This window comes from Canis lupus, chromosome 22, assembly GCF_003254725.2.
Source record: "Canis lupus dingo isolate Sandy chromosome 22, ASM325472v2, whole genome shotgun sequence".
NCBI classification, from domain to species: domain Eukaryota; kingdom Metazoa; phylum Chordata; class Mammalia; order Carnivora; family Canidae; genus Canis; species Canis lupus.
In genome coordinates, this window is record NC_064264.1 from 1,397,467 (window position 1) to 1,423,975 (window position 26,509).

A 26,509-nucleotide genomic window follows, 5' to 3' on the forward strand; every position below is an offset into this window, starting at 1 on the left:
GGACGCAGAGAGTTGAACAAGTAACCTGAAAACGTATTCTTTGACTGGACAGCAAACAGTTGTCAACAATGGCTCCCCAGTGACCCGAGCTCCAGCTGAGCCTTTCAACCGGCTCAGTTTTCCCAAGCTTTGAAAATAGGTGACAGAGGACGCACCCCAACCGCACAGCAGCCCTGGGCTTCTCTCTCCCTGGAAGGAACAGGAGGCAGGGGCTGCCCTTTCTGTTTCTTTTGCCAACATGTGGCTGCTCTTGAATAATTACCCTGCAGAGAAAAGTTGGCTTGTCCCTCAGTGAACTTGTAGTTAACACTTCAATTACTCAAGAACCAGAATTTCTGTTTGCAGGCCTGAGACTCCGACATTGCAGACGCCCAGATGCACAGCTCATGTGGCAGTAGGGCTGCCTTTGCATTATTGGACTCCACACTGGACTCACTCTCCGTCTTTCACTCTCTTGTTCACTCGTGAGGCTGAGTCACTTGCTCTCAGAGACGCCACCCCCACGGGAGGCTCAGTGAGAGGCCCCATCTCCAGGCAGCCACTTGGGACCCCGCCAGCAGCGCTGCAGCCCCCAGGATTGTGTCAGCCCGGGCTACAGCTGGTAGCTTCCGACCTTCAGCAGCAGGAGCGGGGGAGGCCCTGGGGGTCACGGGTCAAAGACAGCACCTCAGGCGATGGCTGCGTGGAGGTGCCCACAATGGCCACCAGACCCAGGGTGGGTGCAGGGGACAGTTCCCATCGGGTGACTGGGAGCCCAGGAGCCAGCCTCTGCTGAAGGCCCACCTCTGGGCACAGGCCTCTAAGGCTTTGAACGCCGCCCTCAGGATGACACGGTGCGTGCCAAGGTCCGGGGGCACGGAGAGCAGCTCCACACTGCGGAGGGGGGCCTGAAACCCGGACTGAGCAAGCTGGAGTGTCACAGGTGAGGACAGACAGGGGAGACGCGCCCCCAGGCCCCCCCGAGGGCCGCAGAGCTGAGGCCTCACTGCATCCACACGACTCTTCCAGGCCCAAGACGACATGTGTGCATGGAAACGTGCGGTCTCCCCAACACTCAGCGGGGCCCTAATGCACTGGCTCAGCTGCTGCGCCCTAAGGACGATGGGAATGCCCTCTACGGTGCCCACAACGGGGTGCCGCCCGGAGAAGACACTGAATGAACATTTATTGAACAAATTGCAGAGCGAGGGAAAGGGAAGGAAGGGCCGGAGCAACCAGAAAGCCGGGCCAGGAGCCTGAGGGCCTCATCTCCAGGCAGGTGCGTGCAGGGGGCTCAGTCCCCAGGGCTCGTCTCTCGACGGCCTTGCCTCGCCTGAGACCCCGCAAGGGTATGACGCCCCGACCCCGCGGTCACCGAAGTAAGTTCACAGACCGTCAGGGAACTGGAGCAGCAGGTGCCTGTCACCGCCCTCGTTTTCGGATTCTTCCCTGTCTTGTGTCCCCAAGAGGAGACACCGCATCTGGAGATGGAGCCACGTTTCATCCCGATGTGTTTTTCAAGGATAAAGGAATTCCACTGCAGGTGTTTGCCCACCTCGACTCATGTAGGGTCACCGCCTGCCAGACCCCGGCTGAGCACAGCCCCAGCCGCCCCCGGCTCCGGACAGCACTGGAGCTCTGGACGCCCCCTCCTGCCGGCATCTACTTCCCTTCCCGCCCCGCGGTCACTGGGGTCCAGCCGTCCCCTCTCCTTCCACCCTGTCAGAGATTCCCTGCCTTGTCCTCGGGCTTAGGGAACTAATCGCTAAGCCCAGGTGTGGCAGCAGCCTTCCCGCAACATCCGGCCGCGACCACACAGTGACAGCCCGATGCACCAGCCGGGGAGGATTGTAACCCAACGCTCCATCGTCTGCGAAGTGCTTTCACCTACCGCTCTCAGCGGAACAGCTGCCCTCATTTAGGGGGAAAGTCTCCCTCAACACTAGAAAGTAGCAGAGTTGGCTTCAATTCCAAATCTCCCAAGTCTCCCCAGAGTCGGCACCCCCGTGACGCAAGCTTTGTCAGGGTGCAGTTAGCTCCCAAGCACATTGCATCCTTGGTTCCCAAAGTGTGGTGCCAAGTATCACCTGGGAGCTTGCTAGAAATGCAGATGTTTCAGGCCCCTTCCCAGATCTACAAAATCAGATTTTTTTTTTTTTTTTTAACAAGAGCCCTGGCAATTCATGTGCCCTGGAAACTTTGACAAAACCTGCCCAAATCACCTAAAATCCACAATGTACTTACTCTCTCTCTCTCCCCAGAAGCCTTATTATCATTTCTCCCCTCGAGTAAGACAGGAGACTTTTTTTTTTCAAGAGAATATTAAATCGTTTATTGATTACACATGATAATGGACGATATATAAGCTTTAATCCCATCTATAATTTTATCTGATACCATAATTCAATTTAGATATATTGCATAGGATGTGCCAACAATCATAATAACCAAATAAACTTTGGATGCAAATTCAGCACAATCAGAATGAAAGCCACCTCCCGTGCCCTACCAGTTATCAAGAACAGGTTTCTCACAACAGACACTCCAAGGTTATTTTCGACTTTTAGTAGTTCATAAAGGTGGGTGTTTGTTCTGTGCTTTCTCCCCTCCTGTTGCTTCTCTGGGGAGCCAGTGAACTTTAATAGTTATTATTCCAGGGCCGAGTCACTAACTCTCTAGCTAGGAAGAAGCCCACCAAACAAAGAGGTGTATTTATGCAGGGTTCAAACCCTGCCTCTGTCACAGGATAGTGTGGACCGTCTACACTGGCCGTGTGAAACGTCTACCTTTCAGAGTTATGTGAAAATTCAAGATGATGTAAGAGAGTCCCTAGCACAGCGGCTGATTCTGTGCAGACAATAAATGTTTGTCACTGGATGAATAAACAGATGGATGAATAAACAGAAACTACGGGAGGAAGGGCTTGAGTGGGAAGGGGCCAGAGGTAGGAAAGGGACAGTCACGAGAGTACACTTTTTAAATGTGCTTTCTTGTAATTAAGGAGGAGGGGAAGGTGATGAAGGAAGTTGATGGTATCAGGTCTGAAAGCCCAACGGGCACCGAAGGAATGAATGGTGCATGGACGGGTTGGAATGGGGGAAATACTCACATTGTGCAAAAGCGGCCTAGACATGACAAAGTACTTTCCAAACCCGAGTATTCGTATTACCGAGGGGCGGATAGCAGCACTGTTCCCTAGATGATCTGTTCTCTTCTATCCTTTTATTGATTACCTAGAGACTGCAACATTTGCATATTTAACAAAGCCCTACAACTAATTCTGAGGCACATGAATGTTTAAGAACTACTTCTACATTTGAAGGAAGACCCCAAAAATAGGTAAGCTAACAAATGTGGGGAAGAGAGTGTGCTTTGGGGGAGGGACAGAAAGAACTAAATGGGAAGTAGCATGAGCAATGGGAAATTATAGGGCTAGAGAAGGAGAAGGGGTCCCCAGCCACAGTATTCTCTTTTGGACTTACTGCATGGTGTCCTGAGTTATAAGCACCTTCTTCTAGAACATATTTGAAGTTCATGATGCAAAATTGGCTATTCTGAAGCTCTGCTACCTTCTGAACTCTACCCAGAGCCGGGCGTCCTTGACTTTTAATCAATTAGCTATGAGGTGCTGTGTTGTCCTGACCATAGAGGAGATAAGAGCAAGTAGGGGTTTCCCCTAATGGAACCATTTGGTCATGCTGGACCATGTATACCAACACTATTATCTTCTGGATAATTCTCAATACTTTTAAAGGACAAAAAAAAAAAAAAAAAAAAAAAAAAAGAACTTTCACCTAAACCAGTTTCTAGAGCATTACAATTTTTCTTCAGACCTACTACTGGGGTTCTATGATTCAAACTTGGTCCTAAATGATTAGCACCCAGGTTCCATATAGCTGGAGGCGGTCAGGAGAAGTCGGACACTGCAGTGGCCCCCAGATCAATAAATGGTCTCAGGCTGCTGTGTTCTCTACTGATGGAAAAGAAGTTAATGTTGGCAAATTGAACACCAATAAAAAATAAATTTATTATTAAAAAAAAAGAAAAGAAGTTAATGGATATGCATGGGAATTCCTTTTAAATCTATAATATTCTTAAATATTTCAAGCAAGAGAAAAAGTGCATGATCATTTTAAATTTTCAGAGAATCTTTTAAGAACTAAATGATCTAAAAATGGAAAAGAGTAGCCCCGCATTTTTTGTCATGTATAATATTTCCCCCCAAAGAATTTCTGTGTCATTGTATGCCTCTGTAAGCTTTAGAAACAAGCCTGATTTATGTCTATTTTGCTTTGATCTTTAAGACAGGATCCACTTACATGCTTGCCATCAAATACCTGTTGTTTTCCACTGTTTTGTTTTGCTTTGCTTTATTTAGGGAGCTATTTTTAGGTTTTTCTGCAATAATATAGGCAGGTAGGGAAGGAGATGGGTTACGAATCTCAAGAAATCATAGGCAAGTGCCTGAGATCTAGGGCATAAGCTAAAAAACAGTGACCTTAACTAGACACTCAAAAACGTAGGTAGCCAACCAGTGTAGATGCCTTATCTGCACCGGTTCTCTTCAAAGACCCACTGCTCTTTAGAAATGCATATCGCAGGGGAACCACCCAAACTGCATTTTCTAAAACACGGTTTCCCAAAATGGGCTCTGGCAAACCCCAGACCTACGAGATGCTTTGTGAAGAAAAAAAAAAGCAGTTTGTGAACAAATCAGTTTGCAAAGCTGTATTTTCTGACAATGAAGATAAAAAATAGTAATTATAGCATTTAACTGAGACCCAGGGCCCTAGCAACATTATTATTCACAAGTAAAATAAAAGCAGCAATAGCAGTATCACTTTGCTCGTTCCAATTGCACGGCCCGAGAGGAAAGGCATAGCTGGCATCGACATTTAAGGACAAGGACTCTTTCTTCACCGTAGAGGAAGCAAGTGGAATATTACCTCCATTCTCATTAGCTGCAGAAGGCACACGCTGCTCATGGAGGGCTGGGCTCTCACACACATGCCCCCTGGCACATGTGTTTCCAGCTTAGCATTTGAAATTATTTTCCTTCTTTTCTCACTTGTTTCTATCTCCTCAACTTGGAATGTGAGCCCCAAGGGAGGAGGCCGACGCCGTTTGTGTCCGCAGCTCACCCAGCCACCTGCCCGACATGCCACAGAAGTAAGTGAATGCTAAAGCTCCCTAATGAAGGCCTGGCTTCTAGGATCTCCAGTTTACCAAGAACCATCAAACGGATGGATTTCCAAGAGCAGCTAGAAAATCGCCTCATGCAAATGTCTAAAACTGTACCTAAAAAATATCAGCTTTTCTCTGCAGCTTCTCTGCAAGCCCACCCAGCTTGTGTGTACGTCGGCCTCAGGGAGTCTCACGGAGTCGTACGGAGTTAGGACCTCAACAAGGGGTCGCAGGGACGCAGCCGACTTCCAGTTCTTCCAGCCGAGACTGGATCTCTTAGTGCTTTGTTTTTCCAGGTTTGCTGAGTTATAATTGCAAGTAAAAACTATCTATATTTAGGGTGTACAATATGATGATTTATTTTTTTTAAGATTTTATTTATTTATTCATGAGAGACATACAGAGAGAGACAGAGAAAGAGAGAGAGAGAGTCATAGACCTGTCAGGCAGAGGGAGAAGCAGGCCCCGTGCAGGGCCTGATGTGGGACTCGATACCGGGGCTCCAGGATCACGCCCCGGGCCAAAGGTGGTGCTAAACCGCTGAGCCACCCGGGCTGCCCCAAAATGATGATTTAACATGTACACATTGTAAAGATCTGTTACCTTGATTGTGGTGATCACTTTACAATGTGTACATATTAAATCATCATTTTGGGGCAGCCCGTGATCACCACAATCAAGGTAACAGATACATCCATCACTCCACCTAGTGACCTTGTGTATGGGCGTGCGTGGTGAGAACACTTAAGATCTACTCTCTCAGCAAAGTGCACGTGCACATACCATATTTTTAACTCTAGTCAGCCTGGTGTGCATTAGATCCCCAGAACTTACTCATCTTGTAACTGAAAGATTATACCCTTTGACCAGTATCTTCCCATGACTCTGACCCCCAGCCCTTGGCAACCCCTGTTGTATTCTCTGGTTCTATGAGCTTGGCATATTTATAGTCCTCACACCTTCATATTTTAGAGACTGGTTGAGATTCAATCATGAGGGCACGAGGAGCAGGTTCTCCACCTAAGCTTTGCCCTTAGTCCTGAAAGTCTGTCCAGATAAGCCTGGGCTCAAGACAAAATGCCCCATGGCTCCCCAGGCACAAAATAGTTGAGTTTCACGGAGCCCTGGGATGGGGATGGAGGGGTGACATTCCCCACAGACTGACAGATCCACATCTGCTTGAACTGACTTCTTGCCTTCTAGAGTAGAAATTTCCTTTGCTGCTCAGTCTTATCTTAGTTTAGCACAATTCCCTTGAGAGCAGAGGAACTCCATCCAGAGGCCAAAATGCTGATCTAAAAGTGAAAGTTAAAAAAAAAAAAAAGAGTAATTATCACAGTCAGCACTTACTTGGTGTTTTCCCGAGAGTGTGTACTTGCTTTGCACACTGCAGACATCATTATTGCATTTAAGCCCCCGGAGCACACCATGATGCAGTTCCCATTTGACAGATGAGGAAGGAGGAGCATGATACTGACCAAGTCCAGCGGCGGCAACCCAAGGCAACGGTCTAGAGCGCCGCAGGCCCCTTTCTGCCTCCCATGGAGCCCAAACACAGCGTAGAGTGACAGAGGACATGGGAAAACGGGGACGCAAACAATGTTTCTGCCTCTTCTGGCCACCCCGCGGCCACCCCCAAAGGACTTATTGTATTGATTGAGCTCATCTCAGATGCACACACTGTAAGTCCAAGTAGACTCGTATAACTGCATTAGTCATTCTAGATACTTTAATCCATTACTTAATGCATTACTCAGATCCTGGTACCAGGAGGGAATGGCAGGAAGTCAAGGTTGGTTATACATGGATGAAACAATAATAGTCTTGAAAACACCTGCACCTGTGAAGAAACCGCCAGAATTCGCAAACATCTGTCTAAAGTTTTACAGCTTGTCGTTTAAAATGCTTGCCACAGACCTTACTTTCGGGCACACGGCATCTCTGCGATAGTGATCAACTTCTAAATATTCATCCTCTAATTAGAGGAACCCCCAATCACAAGTGAGTCACTGACCTTTCCCTCAGCATTTTGTTTCTGTGAGCCAGGATAAACACACGGAATTGTTACCACGGAGACCGAAGGTACTGAAGGGACCCGGCCTCTCATTAAAAAATTGACACACCAGCAGGAAAAAAAAAATGATGGATGTTGTGGTTATTTTAGGGAAAATCATGTCCCAAATGTTGAGGTTAAGTCAGCCACCCCTTTTCCTCCAGAAAAGAAAAAAAAAAAAAGAAGAAGAAGAAGAAGAAGTTTCCGATGCAAATGGTTTGAATTAATGCCACGGATATTTATAACAACAGTCTGGTTAAGGGAACTTATTTGCTATTCATCAAGCGAATGTCCCCTAGGATTAGAGGAGCCCAAAGAAAATATTTTTAAAATAATAAATAAAATGTCTTCTGGGGTGGGAAGTAGTCATATTCATATTCAACAGCATGACTGCTGGGTTGAGACCTCAAAGGCTGAGGCCACAGGGACTGGACAAGCCTGCAGTGCTTTTGGAAGTGACCAGCAAGACACATGTGTCCCAGCTGACGTGCCAGCGGGACGGCCAGTGTTTTCTTAAGTTGACACCCCGAGTAGTAAATAAGAAAAGAGAAACCAAGGCTGGCCCAATACGCAGCTCTAAAGTTGGAAAGGCGTTGGCTCTCTCTTTTCAACAACCTCCTTAGTTAAGCTCTGGAGAGAAAAGGAGAGGAAGGGAAGAGGCTTCACTCTTGTAGCATCCTCACTGGATCCAAGGACGCCATCCTCACTTTTCAAGGCCCAGGCCTCTCCTTCGTGGCGCGAGGGTCCCCGACCCGGACGGTGAAGACCCCGTGGTGGCCGTGAGCGGAGGGCCAGCGGCCTGACTTCTGCCCCGGGGTCTGGCGCAGAAGACCCCGACTTCAAGGACCCGACTGATCCTGTCCTTGATATTTTCGTCCAAATCATGGATTTTTAAAGATATTTAATATCGACTAAGTTGGTTATTTCATTTAAGTACATGTTTAACATTTACATGATGTTTAGCGCTGCCATCTACAAGAGTATTTGTTGAATACTATTTAACTCAATTAAATAGCATTTAATAGTAAGAGTGAAATATTAAATAGTATTGAACACTAATGAATTATTGAATTTCTGGTGTTGCCTTAAATTGTGGCCTGGCTCCCCTTCCGCACTGCCTCGCCCGACGCCGGCCGTCAGGGCCCCACCGGGAAGAGCACCTGCTTTGCGGGGGGACCTGAGGCTGCAGCTCCCACTTCAATGACGCCCCTTCTGCCACTGTTGCGTCCCCCAGATCGTGCAGGGCACCCTGTGAGCCCCGCACCCGGAAGCAGGATTGCAGGTGTGGCTTCGGGCCGCTGGCCTGGGACCTTGGCCTCTGTGGGTGCGGCCTGCAGGCTGCGTCCCCTGCCCGGGGGCCAGGGGCCATCCTCGCTGCGGGCTGTCGCATCTCGGTTCCTTCGTCTCTGCACCCCTCAGTCCCCGCTTCCTCTTCTGTAAGGAGGGGGTAATGGTGTGGCCTCCCCGGGCTGCTGCGTGAGGCCAGGCGCTGCCTGGAGTCACGGTCCCAGGCCGCCTCCTGCTGCCCCGTCGTCCTGTCCTCCCCCTGCACCCCCCCCCCGGGGATCCCGGCCCATGGCCCTGCTGGGGTCCAGGGGGTCAGCAGAGCTGCAGCTGTGGACACCCCCCTTCCCGTGGGAAGGCTCCGTGGGCTGCTGGGAAGCCTCAGAACCCAGCGACTCCAGGCCCTGCTTTTAAGAATGCTCCAAGCTCTTCAGACCTTATGATTTCGTGCGTGCAATGCCCGATAACCTGTTGAATTGCTTCTCTGTCCCTCCCTCCCTCTCTCGCTCGCTCTGTCTCATAGCCCAGTTGTCTGGGTCTGCTGTCGACAGAGCCGCAGACAACAGAAGGGTTAGTGTACTTCGATGGTTTACAAAGGAGCGGCATAAAAATAATCTTTAAAGCTAAGGGAATGTTAATATTTAGATCCATCTAAGGGAAAACAATAACAGTTTGCAATTTCCTCCCTCCTCACTCCCAGGGCAAAGGTTTTTAAGGGAAGATTTTATTTTGTAACATAAATTGTTTTCTATATGACCCTAAAGACGTGAGTGATTAATAGTGAGCTATAGAAAGAGATGCCCATAATCAGCAGCTTGGGTACAGTCGGATATAAACATACAGCTTGTTTACGAAACATGTAGCTTGAAAGAAGAGATCACATCTTGCTGGATGTCACCCCAGGGTCAAGATGCGAAGGGAAAAGCCAATAAGACAAAGATTTTTAAGTAAAGTCCCAATCCGATAGAATTCATCCGTGCGTACCAGTGCCACACAGGCCCGAGGCCAGAGTTTATCCAAGTTCATTTCTTCATCGTCATCAATGTCCTCATAATCGTTCCTAATCATCACTCGTATTGACTTTGGTGTAACATCGCGATCCTGATCTCAATTTTAACGATACAGACCTTTCCCAAATACACAGCAATCACCTTGGATGCAGATAAATAAAGGGTTTTCTTATAAAGGGTCGTTAGTTCATATGGTTTATCATCACTGTAACGAGCCCGCTGCCATCTGGCCCTCATGGGCGCCCAGATACTGGCCCAAATTCCTTAAATGCATTAAACCCCGTAATCCTCATAAGCATCCCCGTAAGAAGGGAATCATCATCCCCGATGAAGACACCGAGATGTGGGGAAATCGAGTGACCTGAGCACCGTCACGTTTTCTAAGCAGAGCTGGGGTTTGCACACGGTTCTGTTGAGCGTCCAAGCCTGTCCTGTGAACCACTGCACTAACCAGACAACCATCCAGGCTGACGCAGGTGCTGAGCTCAGCCCCCCTCATCCTACTCTGCACACCCTACGGCCACGGGGCACGGGAGGGCGGCTCTCACTCGAGTCCAACCACGGTTAAGCTCCCCCGTGAGACGGGCGGGTAGCAGGCATCTTGCCAGGACGGCGGTGTCCGGCCGTGCGGAACGTGCACCGTCCAAATGCCTGGAGCCATTCCCGCCGCGATACTGGCCGAGCACCTGCTGGACTCGTTCAGGGTGGCAGCCCTGCCCCTGCTGCCCCGGATGCAACCTCGCCCGCAGCCGGTCGCAGACACGTGGCTCAAAGAGCTGCTCGGATGCTTGCTTGGGGCCCACAGCCCAGGGGACGCAGTGGGGCGACGGGAGAGCAGAGACCTGGGGCGTCGCACCGCAGACCGCCGGGCAGGGGAAGCCAGGAATGAAGGAGGAGGGGAAGGCATACAGGACGGCCCGAAAGAGCTCATGGAGGCCCTTAAAGACGGTGAAAACCGCCCGTTTTCTCCTTTCCGAGAATCCCCTCGGACCCCGTCACGCTCCTCTGCTCTTGATTCCTGAGAGGTCCCCGTGTGACCTTTCCAACAAACCCCTCTTCGTGGGGGCTTGCGCCAGAAGGCACCCTGATCTCTGCAGGAAAGAGAAGTGCCCATTCTTGACCCAACATCATCAAATGGGATTTTCCATCCTATGCCAGTAGCAGGCCTGCCTCTCAATCCCCAGGCTCGTGCCTGTAACAAACGCAACTGGAATTTTCTAGAACACAGTGCAATTTCTATTTTGAGAGAACATGCTGGGGATGGGGGGCGGAGTGCAGATGTGTAGGGGCCGGGGGAGCTGAGTAGTGTCAGGGAAGCGGGGAGGAGGACGGTGGGCACTGAGTTCCCCGTCGCCGGTGGCATCCACGGAGAGGCCCACCCAGGCCCGGTCCTCATACAACAGCCTCGCCGCGGCCTGGCCCGCCTTCCCACGTGTGCCTTGGCTTTGCTTCCCCTGTGCTCCTCGCTGGTACCCAGGAGGTCATTTCCTGCCCCCCACCTTGCTGGGCTGTAGGAAACGGGGGCCGGTCGGAAGCCCACTGCCTTAGCTCAGAGCATGATGTTTCCCGTCAGCCAGCCCATGGGAACCCGATGGTGTCCGAGGCCCCCCTCTTCACACAGTCATTTCTCCTCGGAGGAATACGCAGAGAGCGGGGTGCAGCTGCTGTGTGCACCCAACTCGCACAGCTCCAGCTGGGTCCCGACGGTCATACCCCTGCCCACGGCTCGGCCGCGGTGAGGCCTGGGCACCAGCCGTCCTCAGGGATCATCCACACAGAAACTCCTAAACGTGGATCTACACCCCCCCCGGTGCTCCCTTCTCCACAGAGTGCAGCCCCCCAAGCCGGGCAGCCGATCCTCAGCTTCGACGTGTTCTAGGCTCACCTACTATCACTTCCCCAGGGTCCTTTTCCCTCCCGTGGGAGTCAGGACTTCGGAACCCTAAAAGCCAGAATATGACTTAGTTTCCTGGGCTTGTTGTACCTTCCCCAAGGCAAGGAACCCAGATGGCCTAATTGACCGAATGGGAGCCAGAACCAAGTGACCCAAGAAAATACTTAAAAAAAAAAAATCCTCAATTGATGTTTCAGGTATTGCCCCACGACACCGCAGGGGACCCCGTTAGGCTCTCGGAGCCCAAGGCCTTGATCTCACTGTGCATTCCCTCGGGGTGCTGTTGGCCGAGCGGAAGGGGGGCGCCTCCAGCCCTCCACGGAGCCGAAGCCTCTGTGACCGTTCCCCTCCAGGTATGACCATGGACCTTACGTACCTGAGCCATTTTGCCACCTTTCCTTAAGACTCCCCTTGACGGCAGGTCTCACGCTGAGAAATCTGGGAGCAAATTGTACATTGTAAATGGAGATTTGCCCTTTTCCATGAGAGCTATGACGGGCATGGAGAGAACTCTTCCTTTCCCTCAGCAAAGTAAAGAGAACTGTCACTCCACACCAGAAGGACCACAATCTATCGTGCCTCGTGTGCTCCTCCATCTCTATGACTATATTAAATAATACTTTCCTATATATATTTATATATATTTATTTTATATATTTTTTTTTATCTTGTGAGAGTAAGAAAGACATTTCGAGGTGGACAAAATAATTTATTGGTGATTTACAGACAATAGAGACACATAAAATACCACATTTTATGATTCTTTTAAAAAAATGAGTCATACTGCTGATTCAGAGTCAGCGTCAAAAGTGAGAGTTGTATCTACACCTGATTTAGGCATTTGCTGCTTATTTCGTAGCTCCCAAAGAATGCTGTCTTCTCCAAGCTTCCCCAAGAGGCCCAGATCTTCAAATAGATTTCTTAACCAAACAGGGGCACCTGGGTGCCTCAGCGATTGAGCATCTGCCTTTGGCCCAGGTCATGACCCAGGGGTCCCGGGATCGAGTCCCGCGTCGGGCTCCCTGCATGGAGCCTGCTTCTCCCTCTGCCTGTGTCTCTGCCTCTCTCTCTCTCTCTCTCTATGTGTCTCTCATGAATAAGTAAATAAAATCTTAAAAAAAAAAAATAAGGATTTCTTAACCAAAGGCAATTGTAGGCTCAATCTTCCCTTGATTCATTCAACACAGTCATAATCACAAACTACCGTGGGCTGGGCATGGGATGCAAAATAACGGTGGCGGGAAATTCACAGGTGAGTGGACGAAATGGAAGCTACAGCACAAAGTAAGGTCTGCAACAGAGAACTTGCCAGCATTAGGTTCAGTCTTCTGTGATGTCCCAGTGCCAGGCCTACCACCTTTCTTCCGGCCTCCCCTAGGGCTCCCGCTCCCTTCCTCCAGTGCTTTCCAGATCAAATCCCCCTCCTCCTGAAACACTCAGTGGCTCCCCTAGGGGCATTTCCCAATCTAGGGTAAGAGAATAGTAGTTTCAGGAACCCCGAGAAGGTATTCCGCGGGAAGGAGGTCTACAGTAACATACATCTAGGAAGCAACGAGTATAACCAAGGTAGGCTCTTGGGCTGTGCTGCCTTCTCGGGCATTCTCGAAGCTGCCCCAGTGCTGAAATGCATCAGGATAGGGACCACGTATGCGTATCTAAGAGGAACAATGCCTAGTTACCGCGTCTCCCAAACTTCTGACTGTAGAACCCTTCCCTTCCAGAGCTTGTGGCCGGACTGATATTGAGAACAAAACAGAGCAGAACAAAAAAAAAAAAAAAAACCTGAGAAGCACCAGCCTGAGGAATGAAGTTCAAACCTCTTAGCAAGGTATTGAAGGCGGTGGCCATCTGTCTCTGATCTGTTCTCATAACCCCGTATCTTATTATTCTTTCCTTACTATACATCACAGCCCCCTTGCTGGGCTATTAGGTCCCTAAGCGGATGGTGTGCTTCAACGTGCTTAAGTTTTTACTTACACATTGCTCGGCTTACAACGCCCCTCCCCCTCCTCCTTTATGTCACTTCTCTGTTCCCTTCTGGACTCCTGTCTATACTGCAAAACCCACTCCCTAGGGACTCATCTATCCAGCCTGTGAATCATTGTTCTGTAACCACTCTTTGTATATTGTAGGACCGATCACTTTGTATTATCTCTTTCTCTGCTGCCTTCAACAGTTCATACGTTTCTGGGACTTCCTCTTTGGATCCCCCGGTATCCGATGGATCGTCTGCCACATAAATGATTCTGTGCACACTGAAATCTTCATATCAAACTTGCAAACCCACCACAAAATTCCCTTACTTCCTTTCAAACCAGAAAAATGCAGGTGTGACTTTGGTGTGCACCGTTCTCTTAAACTCAGATTCCATGTTTGAAATGGGATTCGTATCCACAGAGAAGCTTCCATGATTTACCAAAGAAGGGAATCTTAAGTCACTTGTCGAATCTTAGATTTTTCTTTTGCCCGATTATAAAATCACAAGTCACCAATCACTTTAAAAATTGTTTAAAAAATTGCACAATGTCTCCCCTTAAACAGAAAGAGGGAGATTGTACTTTATGTCTTCACATTTGTGCGACATGCCTCGTACTAAAAATATTTGTTGCAGGGACGCCTGAGGCTCAGGGGTTGAGCGTCTGCCTTGGGCCCAGGGCATGACCCCGGGGTCCCGGGATCGAGTCCCACATCAGGCTCCCCACAGGGAGCCTGCTTCTCCCTCTGCCTGTGTCTCTGCCTCTCTCTGTGTGTCTCATGAATAAATAAATAAAACATTTGAAAAATATATATTTGTTGCAAACATTTCAAAAGTCTTACTATGTCAGTTCATCAGCACATACACATAAAATCGGAACAATACGGACAAGGTCAGCGTGGCTCGTGCACAAGGATGACATGCAGAAGGGCTCTCTGGGAGTGATGGTAAGTAAAGCCCTTGCCAATGCCAGCCGCCCCCCCACCCCCACCCCCAGAGGGGCCTGCATGCTCCCTCCTGCTCCCGGCTTCATGGGCTTTCCCTCCAGATCTGCGGCGCCTGCCTCCTAGCGCCAAGGCATCTCCAGGGAAGCAGAGACACTGCCAGACGCTGGCTGCACCCACATCGTCCTTGACTTGGCCCCTCGCCTCTCTGCCGTTTCCTCCTCTCACCAAGACCCAGAGGGAATTTGTTGATTTTGCCGACAAATCTCCGACGCTTTCAGTTCAGCGAAGAGGTTGACTTACTTTATTTCCTGGTAGGAAAAGACGCATGAGGGGACGCAAGGGGAGATTCAACATCACGCATCCCCCAAATCCACCTTTTAATTAAATGGCACACTTTTCCTCCACATTCTAAAACTTTCCCAGGTGTGTGTGTGTCCACGTGCACAACACACACACACACACACACACACACGGAGGGGGTGGGGAGCTCCTCACAGGGCTCTAAACACCTCAGTTCTGCAACTGAGACCCTCCCCGTCCTCCCCATCCTCCCCATCCCGCCTGTCCTCCCTGTCCCGCCCGTCCTCCCTGTCCTGCTCGTCCCGCCCGTCTGCCCCATCCCGCCCATCGGCTCCATCCCGCCCGTCCTCTCCATCCTGCCCGTCCTCCCCATCCCGCCTGTCCTCCCCGTCCCGCCCGTCCTCCTTGTCCTGCCTTTCCTCCCCATCCCGCCCGTCCCACCCATCCTCCCCATCCTCCTCGTCCTCCCCGTCTTACCCATTGGGCCCATCCTGCCCATCCTCCCTATCCTGCCCATCCTCCCCGTCCTCCCCATCCTGCCTGTCCTCTCCGTCTTCCCCATCCTCTCCATCCTCCCTGTCCCGCCTGTCCTCCCCATTCTCCCCGTCCTCTCCATCCTCCCTGTCCTCCCCGTCCTCTCCATCCTCCCCATCCTGCCTGTCCTCCCCGTCCTGCCCGTCACCTACTACCCCCCTGCTATCCCAAGGGCAGCTCCGTCCCTGGGTGCACAGACGCCCAGCGCAGGCTGCAGGACATGATCGTGGGCCACCGTCAAGGCGCACGGATTAACAAAGACTCGGAAGCACAAGCTTGGTTGGCAAGGAAAGGAGGCAGATCTCCCCCACTCATAACCAACGCGCCACCAGAATCGAAACGTAAGACGAGACAGCATGAGACAGCCGACCGGTCAGGGCACACAGACCATTTCTCTGCCTAGAAAGACCTTTTATTGAACACGCGTGGAGACACAGACGTCCCGGCCCTGACCCCTTTAGCCCAGGCTGCCTGGAGCCTCGCTGGGATGTGCAATACAAAGACGTCCCCCTCAGCCTTTTTAATGAAGTGAGTTCTGATTAGCTCGTGCCTTACACCGAGTCACCAGGCAGGGGCCTAAGATAGTAACTCCCGTCAGATACGAAGCAGGTTTCTTTAGTTACCGCGTGAGCAGGGAAGGGCTGCTCCGTTCAGCGATGGTCACCTGCCAGCCGTCCCGACCCTAGGAGACAAGACCAAGGAGGCCTTGGTAGGAGCCATTCAGCCACCCAGGGGGTGTGAGGACAGTGAATTGCTCCAATCTGCATGATTCCTATAATTTCCTATCACAAAAAAAAAAAAGAGAGAGAGAGAGAGAGAAAAGAAAAGAAAAGAAAAGAAAAGAAAAGAAAAGAAAAGAAAAGAAAAGAAGAAAAGCCATCCGTTCACTGAAGAGGTTTCACTGAAAAGCAAAACACCTCTTTCTGTTCACTTAGCGCCAGCCTAGCCCATGAAGAAGCCCAGCAAATTCTAAACATGGTGCACATCTGGGCTGAAAACCACAACCGATGTACGGCCGCATCTGAAACATTTTCAGCGACTGTCATATAATATATTATCACACATTTCTAACAAGACATTTTCTTGGAACCAAAATAGACAGGTATATCTGTCAGTTCAATTCCTTGCAAACGAAAGAGAAAATGATTTGGCTCAGATGTCCGTACTGTCTTTGGAGCGGTGTAACTATCACATGAGCGGGGTATTGGTCAAAGACGCCAGGAGCTCAGAGTTTACTTCCAAAGAGTGAAATTATTGGCTATGGAGAAAAAAAAAAAAAGGATATATGCATGTATGCGTGCACGCATCTTCCCTTTTTACCCATTCCAATAGAACCGTTTATTGCATTTACTTGAAAGAGACGTAGCGCGGGCTGGTGAAGCCCATCTATCTCCCAGTACGACAATACTGGACTCCCTATTAAGTAGAAACGTTTGATCTCTGTGGCTCCTAAAGCAGAACTTTATTAAAAGTTTTATTAAAAATTAAAATGCAATTGAAATCACGTTAAAATACTTAAAAGCTCTATATTTTCACCCTAACCCCTCATGGGCATTCGCAAGGAGATTCACAATGGTATTGAATAGCCAGAGAGCCCCACGCCCAATAAAGAGGGCTGCCAAAATATCCCAGTATTGGCCCCAGTGAAACCATTTACTGGCTCACCGTTGGCTGCATAATCTGCCTTTAAGCACTTTCTCCCCTGTAAAAACCCCAGAGCTCCTTTAAGAGCCTTGTCTCAGCACACAAAACTTTCAAGTGACTAACCCTTCCCTACCCAGCCCCTGAGTCCCTCACACCAGCCGGGCAGGCCTTGACCTCCCCTGATCACCCGCTCAAAGCACATTCTGCTTGTACGGCGGGCAAGAAACTGCGTAAAGGCCAGGCGATCGGATCTTGGACAAGGTTCATAAGCAGACTGGACACCATCAACCCTCTTTCACGCTTCCAGGCCGGTGCCCGTGCTGCTCTCTCCGCCACGGATGCCGTGGCTGATGCCTCATCATGCTCTGGAACTCAGGTCAACCAGCACTTGTTGGTGACACTTGCCCTCACCTCCCACCTTTTGCTGAATTCACTGACCTGCTCTCTGGTACGAGACGAGACGGAGCATCCCGCACAACCCCCTCCGACTCCTCCCCACCATCCCCCCAGCGCGGTGGAGGATGTGTCATTATGGGTCTCCCCACCGGCCTGCAAGCTCTTCCCGCCAGGACCTGGGTCTTCTCCGAATCACCAGCACCTAGGACACTATCTCGCACAAAGAAGGGCTCCTCAATTACAAGGAAGAGATTCCTCTAATTTACTGAATGAAACACACACACACACACAGCAGCAGCAAGCCAGAAAATTCCTGAGTGTGTCAGAATGGTTAAAAGCATCCCTTGGTTCCCTACGAGCAAAAACAAAAAAGAGAATTTCAGCAAAGGACAAAGTCAGAGTTTTCAGGTCTTTCAAACTCGAGAGCTGTTGGTAAGGGAAATTGAACCCATCACAGGGAGAGAGAGGAGGGGAAGATGCGCTTTTACACCCTGGGCCTGCGGTCTTGCTGAAGGAGTTAGAGAAACACAAAAGAGATGGAAGGGCATCCAAGAGAAGGGGGACTCCAGTGATGGTGGCAAGTGGCCCCCAACATGGTGAGCGCTCCAACGCTCCAAGGCCCGCATCACGGCAGGGCCAGGACGGGGCGTCCGAGGGGGCGGGGGCGGACTACCCAGCTCCGAGCCATAGAACAGCACCCAGCATGGCACAGGACCTCCTGACTGTAAAAGGAAGTGCATCCAGGACAAGCCCAGGCCCCGCGGCCGTCAGCAGGCCCGGCAGGGAGGAAGCCAGGGCGGATGCTGGAGCCCACGGAAGGAACCGCCGCCCCCGGGCTGAGTCGACCTGAACCAAGAGACCTGCCCCTTGGTCTTGACGGACGTGAGGTCCAATCTGGACTTGGGTGCATGGTCTACAGGAGCACCCCGCCAACCCCGGAGAGCCCCCAGGGGGCCGGGTGAGCCAGGGAGGAGGGGGACGCCTGGCCGGGGAACCACTGCGGCCACTCTGGGGACAGACTGCAGCGCACAGCGTCCCTCCGCGGGCCTCCCCGACTGTTGGGGCATCGCACCGTCTCCCCCCGAGGTGCCCTGGCAAGGGCCAAGTGGAGAGGTAGAGCCTTTTAAAATTTTATGTGGTTTCTAAAGCATCTTAATTTTTAATAAAAAGTCCTTAACAACATTCTGGATAAAAGACTACGGTACTTACACGATCCTTTTTATAAGGCCAAACTCTTCGTGTAGTCCATGGATATGTTTTTAAAAAGCCCATGATTTGGCAAACGCTGCCGGCCTTTGACACTTGCAATCACTCTCCTTCCATTCACACCAGCGCGGGGGGGGGGGCTGTGGCCCGGAGCAGGTCCCCCAGCGCCACCACCTGCTTGGGTGAGATGCAGCCTAGAGGTGACTTTCATAGCCCCAGTGACATGCGGCCTGGAGGTGACCTCCACAACCCTGGTGACATGGGGCCTGGAGGTGACCTCCACAACCCTGGTGACATGGGGCCTGGAGGTGACCTCCAACGGCCCTGGCCCTGCCAGTGGTCACCCAGCCGCCACTACCTACCTGGCTTCTCACACCGCTGGAGGCCCAGGCACGTCCAGGAACGTGCACAGAAGGCACACCTGTGGGCACGGCCGGACATGCCGTGGGAAGGCGCTTTGGAGAAGGCCGAGCGTTTTAGGAAGAGAAATGAGATCTCCTGCGGCCTGTGCATCTGCAAACTGCTGACAGCTCCGAGCTCCTGCAGTAGGTGAATGCGCGGCTCACTTGGAAAACGAGTCAGTTGGTTTCCTGTTGTCAGCCTCTACCTGAGAGGGAAACGTGAGGGGTGCTTGGAGGGAAAGACAGAGCCCCCCCACCCGCTGCCCCCCTCCCCAGACCGAACCCTGAGATGGCAATGGATTTTTCCAAGGTGTTCGTATCCCATTGGTGGACTTAGATTTGCTTTGAGCTTCTTACATTCATCTCGTGGGTTTCCAAATGCCCTTCTGAATTCAAATTTTTACTCTTCTCCCAGGGACTAAGAAGTTACCAATATCCACCCCAAACTTGAGAGAGAAAACTAAATGACAAGGAAGTAGAAACGCTCGCATTTATCCACACATACGGAGCCTGACTCCTCTTCTAAGGGAAGGACACACTGACCCTTCTCTGCAAGTTAGCCTTTCTTTTTTTTTTTTTTTTTTTTAAGATTTTATTTATTTATTCATGAGAGACACACAGAGAGAGGCAGAGACACAGGCAGAGGGAGAAGCAGGCTCCATGCCAGGAGCCCGACGTGGGATTCGATCCCAGGACCCGGGATCCCGCCCTGAGCTGGAGGCAGACACTCTACCGCTGAGCCCCCCCAGGGATCCCCATCAAGTTAGCCTCTTTGAACCTCAACGTTCTCATCTGTAAATTAGGAAAAACAACAGTACCTGCTCAGGGGTTGTCATTAGGATTGAATAAGTCAACGTACATAGAAGAGTCGGCCTAGTAGCCAGCGTAATAAATGACAAGTAAATGTTAGCTATTATTCATATTCCAATGAGTGCTTTGGTTTCTATAAATCATAAAAAGCAATCCTTGAACACACGCGTGCAAGAAGTTTCCAGTGGTTTGTTAGGTCTATGAAATTTGATCTTCCCTTGCCTTTCTTGGCAGGCACCTTAACTAGCTAAAGTTATTGATCCAGGTAGCAAGATCCACACCTCTACATGACTGTTTCCACTCACCGAAAATTTCCAGAAAGTAATCATTTCAGGCTGAAATTGTCCATGCTTGGTCTCAACCCAATGGAAACTCACTTGCGTTTGGAAGATGGGAACAGAATCCATTCCCTGATTTGCAGTGGCTGGAGTTGAGGAACAACTAGACTTTTTTCTACCCCAAAATAATGTCTTGTAGCTGCATTTTAAAAATCACTAAACATTAGGAGCTTAAGCATCCTTCAGCCCTGAATACCACAAGTGACAAAGCTCCTGTTATTTTTAAGATTTTTTTAAACCTCCTTCGAGACAAAGTGGTCCCGAGTAGAACATTTTTTTTCTTTTAGGTCCAAGTTTTTCAGCCGAAATACTCTACATTTTTAATAGTTGCTTCTCTGATTTTTCTCTTTTAACTTCGTAACATATTTTACAGCTCCGAGGTGCTGGTAAAATGAGTTTGGAAGGTATTTTTAACATAGATTAAATGCCAAGAGACCCCCACTCTACCCACCAGACATATGCAGCCACAAGTCCTTCTCTTCATGATGCCAAGAGAGTCAGATCCAGTGTTTGGAAACACGGGTTTCTCAACCACAGAGCAAGCAGGGCTGCAGCTCATGTGTATCCCTAGCCCCTCACCCAGCGCCCGATACAACGGATGGGTGAGTGGGTGAGTGAGCAATTGAGCATTGTGTCGCCCAAACTTGCAGACGGTCTGGTGAATATTTTACTGATCTGGATATTTCTTAGAAATGTTATAACGTTTCTTTCCTTACAAATACTCTGTTTCTCCAACGTGAAGGTTACTTCTCTCTTTGTCCTTTTCACCACCAGCTACCAGCAGCCGCATTACAGAAGCAACAGTTACAAATCCTCAAACCCAAGACCACTCCAAATCAGAGTTGTTTCGGTTGTACGGCAGTCATTGTCCAACATGCCCGGAGATGGCTCCATGCTTCCTGACCCCCCGGCACCCGCCCCCCCACAAACCCAGAATCCGTTGTGATCCAAATGGGGCAATGCTTGGATTGTGGGAAAAGACAGAGCGGGGGGGGGGGGGGGGGGGAGGTGGGTACCGGAAGAGCAGGGAGGAGGCTCTGCTACAGGACAGCAGCGTTTAAGCACCTTCTCACCTGATCCTTCATCAAAGCAGCCAGCAGGCTCTGCAAAGCCCCCAGGGTCAGGGATGTAGAAACAATGGTCCAGAAGACATACACGTAATCACAGCTCCACTTGGACAAATCACGAGCTCTAGTGAGCCTGGCGCTCCTAACAGGCAAAAGCCACATCATTGCTGCCTTGTACTGTCGGGGGCCTGCTGCGATAGCTGGGATATAGGAAGGGTGCAGCTTAAGAAGCATCCATGGCGGGAGGAAAAGGTGGACTGTGGGAGGTGGCGAGGAAGGAGGGAGGGAGGAAGGAAAAGCAGATGTTGAGTTTCCTCTGGGGCCAGCATGCCCCGGCCAGCTCATTGAGGCTACCACAACGTCCAGGTGCCTTGCATCCACCCCCTTCACTCACCTGTGCCTGAACCATACTCAGTTATCTGGACGACGTGGGCCACGAGGCAGATCTGAAACTCACGTAAAGGACACCAATCTGAATATCAGGTCGCTGAGCTACCTTACGCCTCCCGTGCACGTGTGGTTTGCTTCCAATGTAGGGTATGGCTGGAGCGGGGGAGCAGGAGTGGAATTCTCTGGAATGCAGAACTGCATTACTGAAAACCGTCAGAGGCCTTCGCCTGGGCTCCCAGGGTCTGTGGACCTGGGCAATCGGAGCCCTGGAACGTGTGATGCTCTGTCCGGGCCAGAAGACCAGATTCTTTGATTAAGCTTCAGACTCTTGGAATCTCCGGATTGTTCATCTCCCGCTAATGATCTGGAAGGAAGGCTGGGAGGCAAGGTAACAACGCTGCTGATGGAACCGGGAGGCGCCCCCTGAAATCGTAGTAGCCACCGCAGTAAAGAAATGATTACAGGGCGGACTAGATTGGAAATGTAATCCCCACAGTGCTTTCCCGTAAGCAAATAAGGCTCAGCTTATAAAACATTATGAAGGAAAAGGACCACCCGACACTCATCGCTGGCGCCTCAGAGAGCTGGCTGCGTCTGGCCGTGGCCCTCGGAGCTACACGGCCGACGGACGGGCTCCCAAACAGCGCAGGCTCCGAACGGGAGATTCCCAAGCCCTCAGGCCTGCGGACCACTAGCAGGCCCGCCGGGCTCGGTGGCCCGGGAACCGGAGCGCCCACCGTGCGCCAGGCGTCTGTGCCGGGTGTCAGGATAGGGACGGGAGGGGCCCATCTCTGGAAAGCTCCCTGTGTGGTGGCAAATGGTTCTTCCCTTAGAGGAAGTAACGGGACTACAATCCCACCTTGGAAACTTCTGGATGAACCGTAGATTTCACGCAGGGAAGCCTTGTCTACGTGCAAGTTCCTCTAGCGACACTGGCCGAAAGCCACCTCTTCTGAGTCAGAAGATACCGGACAAGTGGGAGAGGCCGCGAGCCTCGGCAGGGTGGCCGCTTCTCTGCAACCTGCCCAGGAGGGGCGCGAGACTTCTAGGCCACTGCCCCGTCTTTTCCCTCTGGTGTTTCCAACGAGCCATATGCCCGGATCACTGAGGGCACTTTTGAAAAAGATAGATTCCTGACCCTGTCTCGGTCTTGCTGAATTCAAATCCCTGGATTGGATGAAATCTGCTTTTTAGACCACTTTTGCAGGGAACTTTTCTGTCAAGTTAGAAAATTACGGGGTAGTAGAAAGAACACATATTTTGGAGCCAGACAAAACAAGATTTGAAATCTGGCACGGACAGTTAATTGACATGACCAACCCTTGGCGACCTGGTTTAATTACTTAACGTCTTTGTGACCCGGTTTCCCATGCAGTAAAGTGGGATAATGCCTAGTATGGTTACAAACTTCAAATAGACTGTGCAAAATACCCAGCACTGAAGCCACGAGCGTCATCTCCTCCCACCTTCACTAAACGCCTGCTCCCCAGAAAACGTCTTATACCAATATTTGATGATTTGGTTCAAATTTAAGTCAAACTTCTCCAGGGCTACCTTATGGGTTTATCCCTAGCTATGACAAGAAGAGTTTTATTCACTAATTTTAAAATTCTAAGGAGCATATTGTAAACAGGAAAGATTCAGGGGACTGAGTTGGTTTTAGCCATGGGGATGAGTTATGGTTACACTTCCCCAGAGAGACAAAGTCCATTATATCCTAAAGAACTGAGAGCGAGAGGTAAAAATCTAGGGAGAATTACGGGAAAGGAGAGAGCCACCAATACATCCCCTTACACTCCTGTAATGAGCTACCCTTTATTACATAATGAGGATGCAGTATATAAAGAGCACCGGACTAGGAACCCAAAGACCTGGGTTCAAATCCCAGCCAGCCATAACTGGACAACTCAGTTCTCTCTGAATCTCAGTCACTTTCCCCATAAAATGAACGATGTAGGCTGCTAAAATCCTATTGCATTGACTCATGGCTTTCATATCTTTTCAAAGTACAGAATTTTCCACTAACAGTCACATAAATTCAGCATAAATGTGCATTATGGTGCACATAAACGCCGGCACCAGAGTATTGAAGAGCAAGGTGAGCACCTACGAAGCACAGATCTTGAATGTCTCACTGGAGTCTGACCTTAGCAATTACCCTGAATTTGCCAATCCTTGACCCCTTTGACACTCAAGTAATTTGGCTGCAGCCCCAAGTTCTCAGTAAAAACAGGAGTGGGTAAAAAAAAATAAAAAAATAAATAATAAATAAATAATAACAATAAAAAATAAATAAAAAATAAAAAAACAGGAGTGGGCTAAGTGTCCCCAAGACCCCTCTCCCTGGATGCCCCTGGCAGGAGGCAGCCGAGAATACTTGATAACCTGGATAGAACTGAGGTCTCTCCAAGATAAAGAGACAAAAGGTAAAACTGTCCAGTTTGTTTTCCAAGAAAGTCTAGAGATGCTCATTAGGAGGTGAAAACCCACCCAATAGGGCAACCTAAGAGCTGCAACCACAATCTCTACCACCAGTGACCTAGCAGAGGCTCAGATATGCCTCTCCCTGTCATGATTTTGGCATGGCCCACAGCTAGGTTACCCTTGGGTTGAGATATTCCTCCTTGAGCACCACGGGAGAGGAGTCATGAACAGAATACTTTGAGAAAGAAACAACTGGGCCAGAAAAACCTAAAAAACATTGTACTTCATTAAGAATATACAGGCCTTGACATAACCTTCCCTAACTTTGCCCTTTCTCTACTCTCTGACGCGTTTGCATTTCCTTCCATCTTTCCCTTCTTCTCTCCCTTCTTAAGAATGCGATGTCACCTAACCTGACAGCTTTGTATCACTCCTCCCTGATGGCTCCTCTCATTTCTGGATGACCACCCGGTCCTGGGTGACCACACACCATCCTGTCCTGGATGATCACAGCAAAACTGACTCTTCTCTTGGACCTTCCTATTGGCTCATCTTCCTCTACACTTCCCTTACATGTTGGTTTCCAGGAATCCAGCCTGGGCCCTTTGACTTCTTGGTTGCACCTTCTCTCCTCAGGCTATTATATCCGTACCTGGGACCTCAACTATCAACTTCAGACCACAGACTCCCAAATAAAGATCAGAGTTCCAAATTCAGTCTTAAGATTCTAACCCTTAGATCTTAATTGTCCCTTTGGGCTCTCCTTCTAGGTCCAAGAGAAGAAGGCCTAGGCTACAGGAAGGAGCCTACAGGAGGTTGCTCCTCAGAAGGTCTTGTCCCAAAGAAGCCAGTCTGAGCACATTTCCTGTTTTCCTATTCAAACTACTCCCCTGTCCCAATCCCACAGCCAATAAAGCAGGATAGGAAGTGGTGCAAAGGTGTCAGCACCTGATCTGAGTCCCCTTGCCACACACAGGCAACTTACCTCATCTCTCCAAGTTTTGTCACATCATCTGTGTTGAACAGTTTGTAATAGTATCCACAGCGTGGAATCATTATACGTAAAATGAGACGATGCCTACAAGGTGCTTAGCACAGTGCTCAGCACTCAGAAAGAGCTCAGCGTCAGCTATTATTATGTCTGCGGTTATTACGCAAAAATGGCGGTTCTCATTCAAACTTCACAATCTCAATAGGAAAACGAAATCCATTTCAATGCTTTCTAAGTCGTCTAACCTTTTTCTGCCCCCATAGTTACATACAATCCAAACGGTGGGTGCCAAGACCTGAGGCCACGGGTGGAAAAGGCTAATGAGGGAAAGGGGCTTTCCTTCTTTGGAGCTTCTTTGCTAAGTACAAGCTTCTCCCAACGACCAGGGAGAGCAAATTCACACCAAACATCCTCCAATCTGGGCTGATGCTTAAAGGAAAGACTCATTAGTGAATTCAAACTGCAATAAACAAAAGAAAGGGCCATGAGGCAAAGTCAGGGAAACAAGGTGCTGAGCACAGGAAAGATGTTTTTTTGTTTTGTTTTGTTTTGTTTTGTTTTTTTCTGTATAAGAATTTACTTTGGGCAAATTTGCTCTCCTCTGGAACTCCACCTCTTGCCTGGAAATTGAAATTCCCTGTTCCCACTCGGAAACAAAATGGGTGGGGAAAAGTAAGCTCGAAATCCCACATGGGACAAGGGACAAGAGAAATCAATCCTTGACCAATCATAGTAATTCTGCCATTTGCATCACTAGCCCCTGGAAAAAAAAAATCACAAGAATCTCCCTGCAGCTTCATTCTGCGCGGCTTCCCTGTGCTTGTGTGAGAGCACCCCTCACTGTGGGGCATGTGCACTCCTCCCTGCCCAAGTCCCAGCTTGCATTTTCCTTTAGAAAGCAACACTCAGCTCACTGGAGCCTGCTGATTATGAGGGTCCACAGACCCAAATGAATCATAGAAGCAGCCAGATTGCACAAATACAAATCCTCCGCATTGTGTCTTACGCCCGCACTAACCTTCTCATACGGCCTCTGTTCCCAGCATCCCTTTCTCTGATTACCTCATCCATACCCAAAGTACAATTAGTGCATTCAAGCACTAGAGACAGCTAACAAGGCTAGGGAGAGTGGCACAAACAACCTCCTGATTCCTGGAATCTAGACACAACACAAAAGCAAAAGAAATTTCCAAAGAAATAGTATCTGCAGCTAGTGCTATGGGGTGCCATCCAGATCTCCCCCTCAGCCCATTCCCCTAGCTGCCAACCATGCTGGCTCTTGAGGGCACAACGGAGTCCCTTTCTGGGCTAGGTCCTTAAGCTAAGAAGCCGCCTCTCCTAAGTTTATACTTTCTTCCCAAAGACAGACAGCATCCAATACCAGGCCGACATGGGGGCCTCAAAGCCGAATCTCCCTAAGTGGGGAGCGATTCTGAATGGCCGTCTCAGGCCCCGCACTCCCATAAGGCTGGTGAGGGCCTCTGCTTGGACTACACTGCACTTCAACTCCTTCTGCCCAACCCCATTCCCCTCGCTCCCAATAAACTCCGGTGTGCAAATCCGTCTCACTCTCCGAACGTGACCTAAAACAGTAGCCCAGTCAGTCTAATATTTCAAGGTTCAGTGAAACTGGTATTTCAGAAACTTCCATCAAGACTTGACGTACTCCTTAAGGTCCATGG

The 26,509-nt window shown here is 49.9% G+C and overlaps 1 long non-coding RNA gene across 3 annotated transcripts; it reads right to left on the minus strand.

The window, feature by feature from the left end:
* Positions 1-2,287: 2,287 nt before the first annotated feature.
* On the minus strand, positions 2,288-25,046 carry LOC112678935 (uncharacterized). 3 transcript variants are annotated; one of them, XR_007404996.1, is made up of 5 exons: positions 22,272-25,046; positions 21,029-21,788; positions 18,769-19,013; positions 15,784-15,842; positions 14,360-14,634 (listed from the first exon to the last, which is right to left on the minus strand). It is a non-coding gene; the product is annotated as an uncharacterized LOC112678935 (long non-coding RNA). The 3 variants fall into 3 exon arrangements; XR_003148008.3 differs by having other exon boundaries at positions 12,158-14,634; positions 21,029-25,046; XR_003148009.3 differs by lacking the exons at positions 14,360-14,634; positions 15,784-15,842 and adding an exon at positions 2,288-6,458 and having other exon boundaries at positions 21,029-25,045.
* Positions 25,047-26,509: the final 1,463 nt, after the last annotated feature.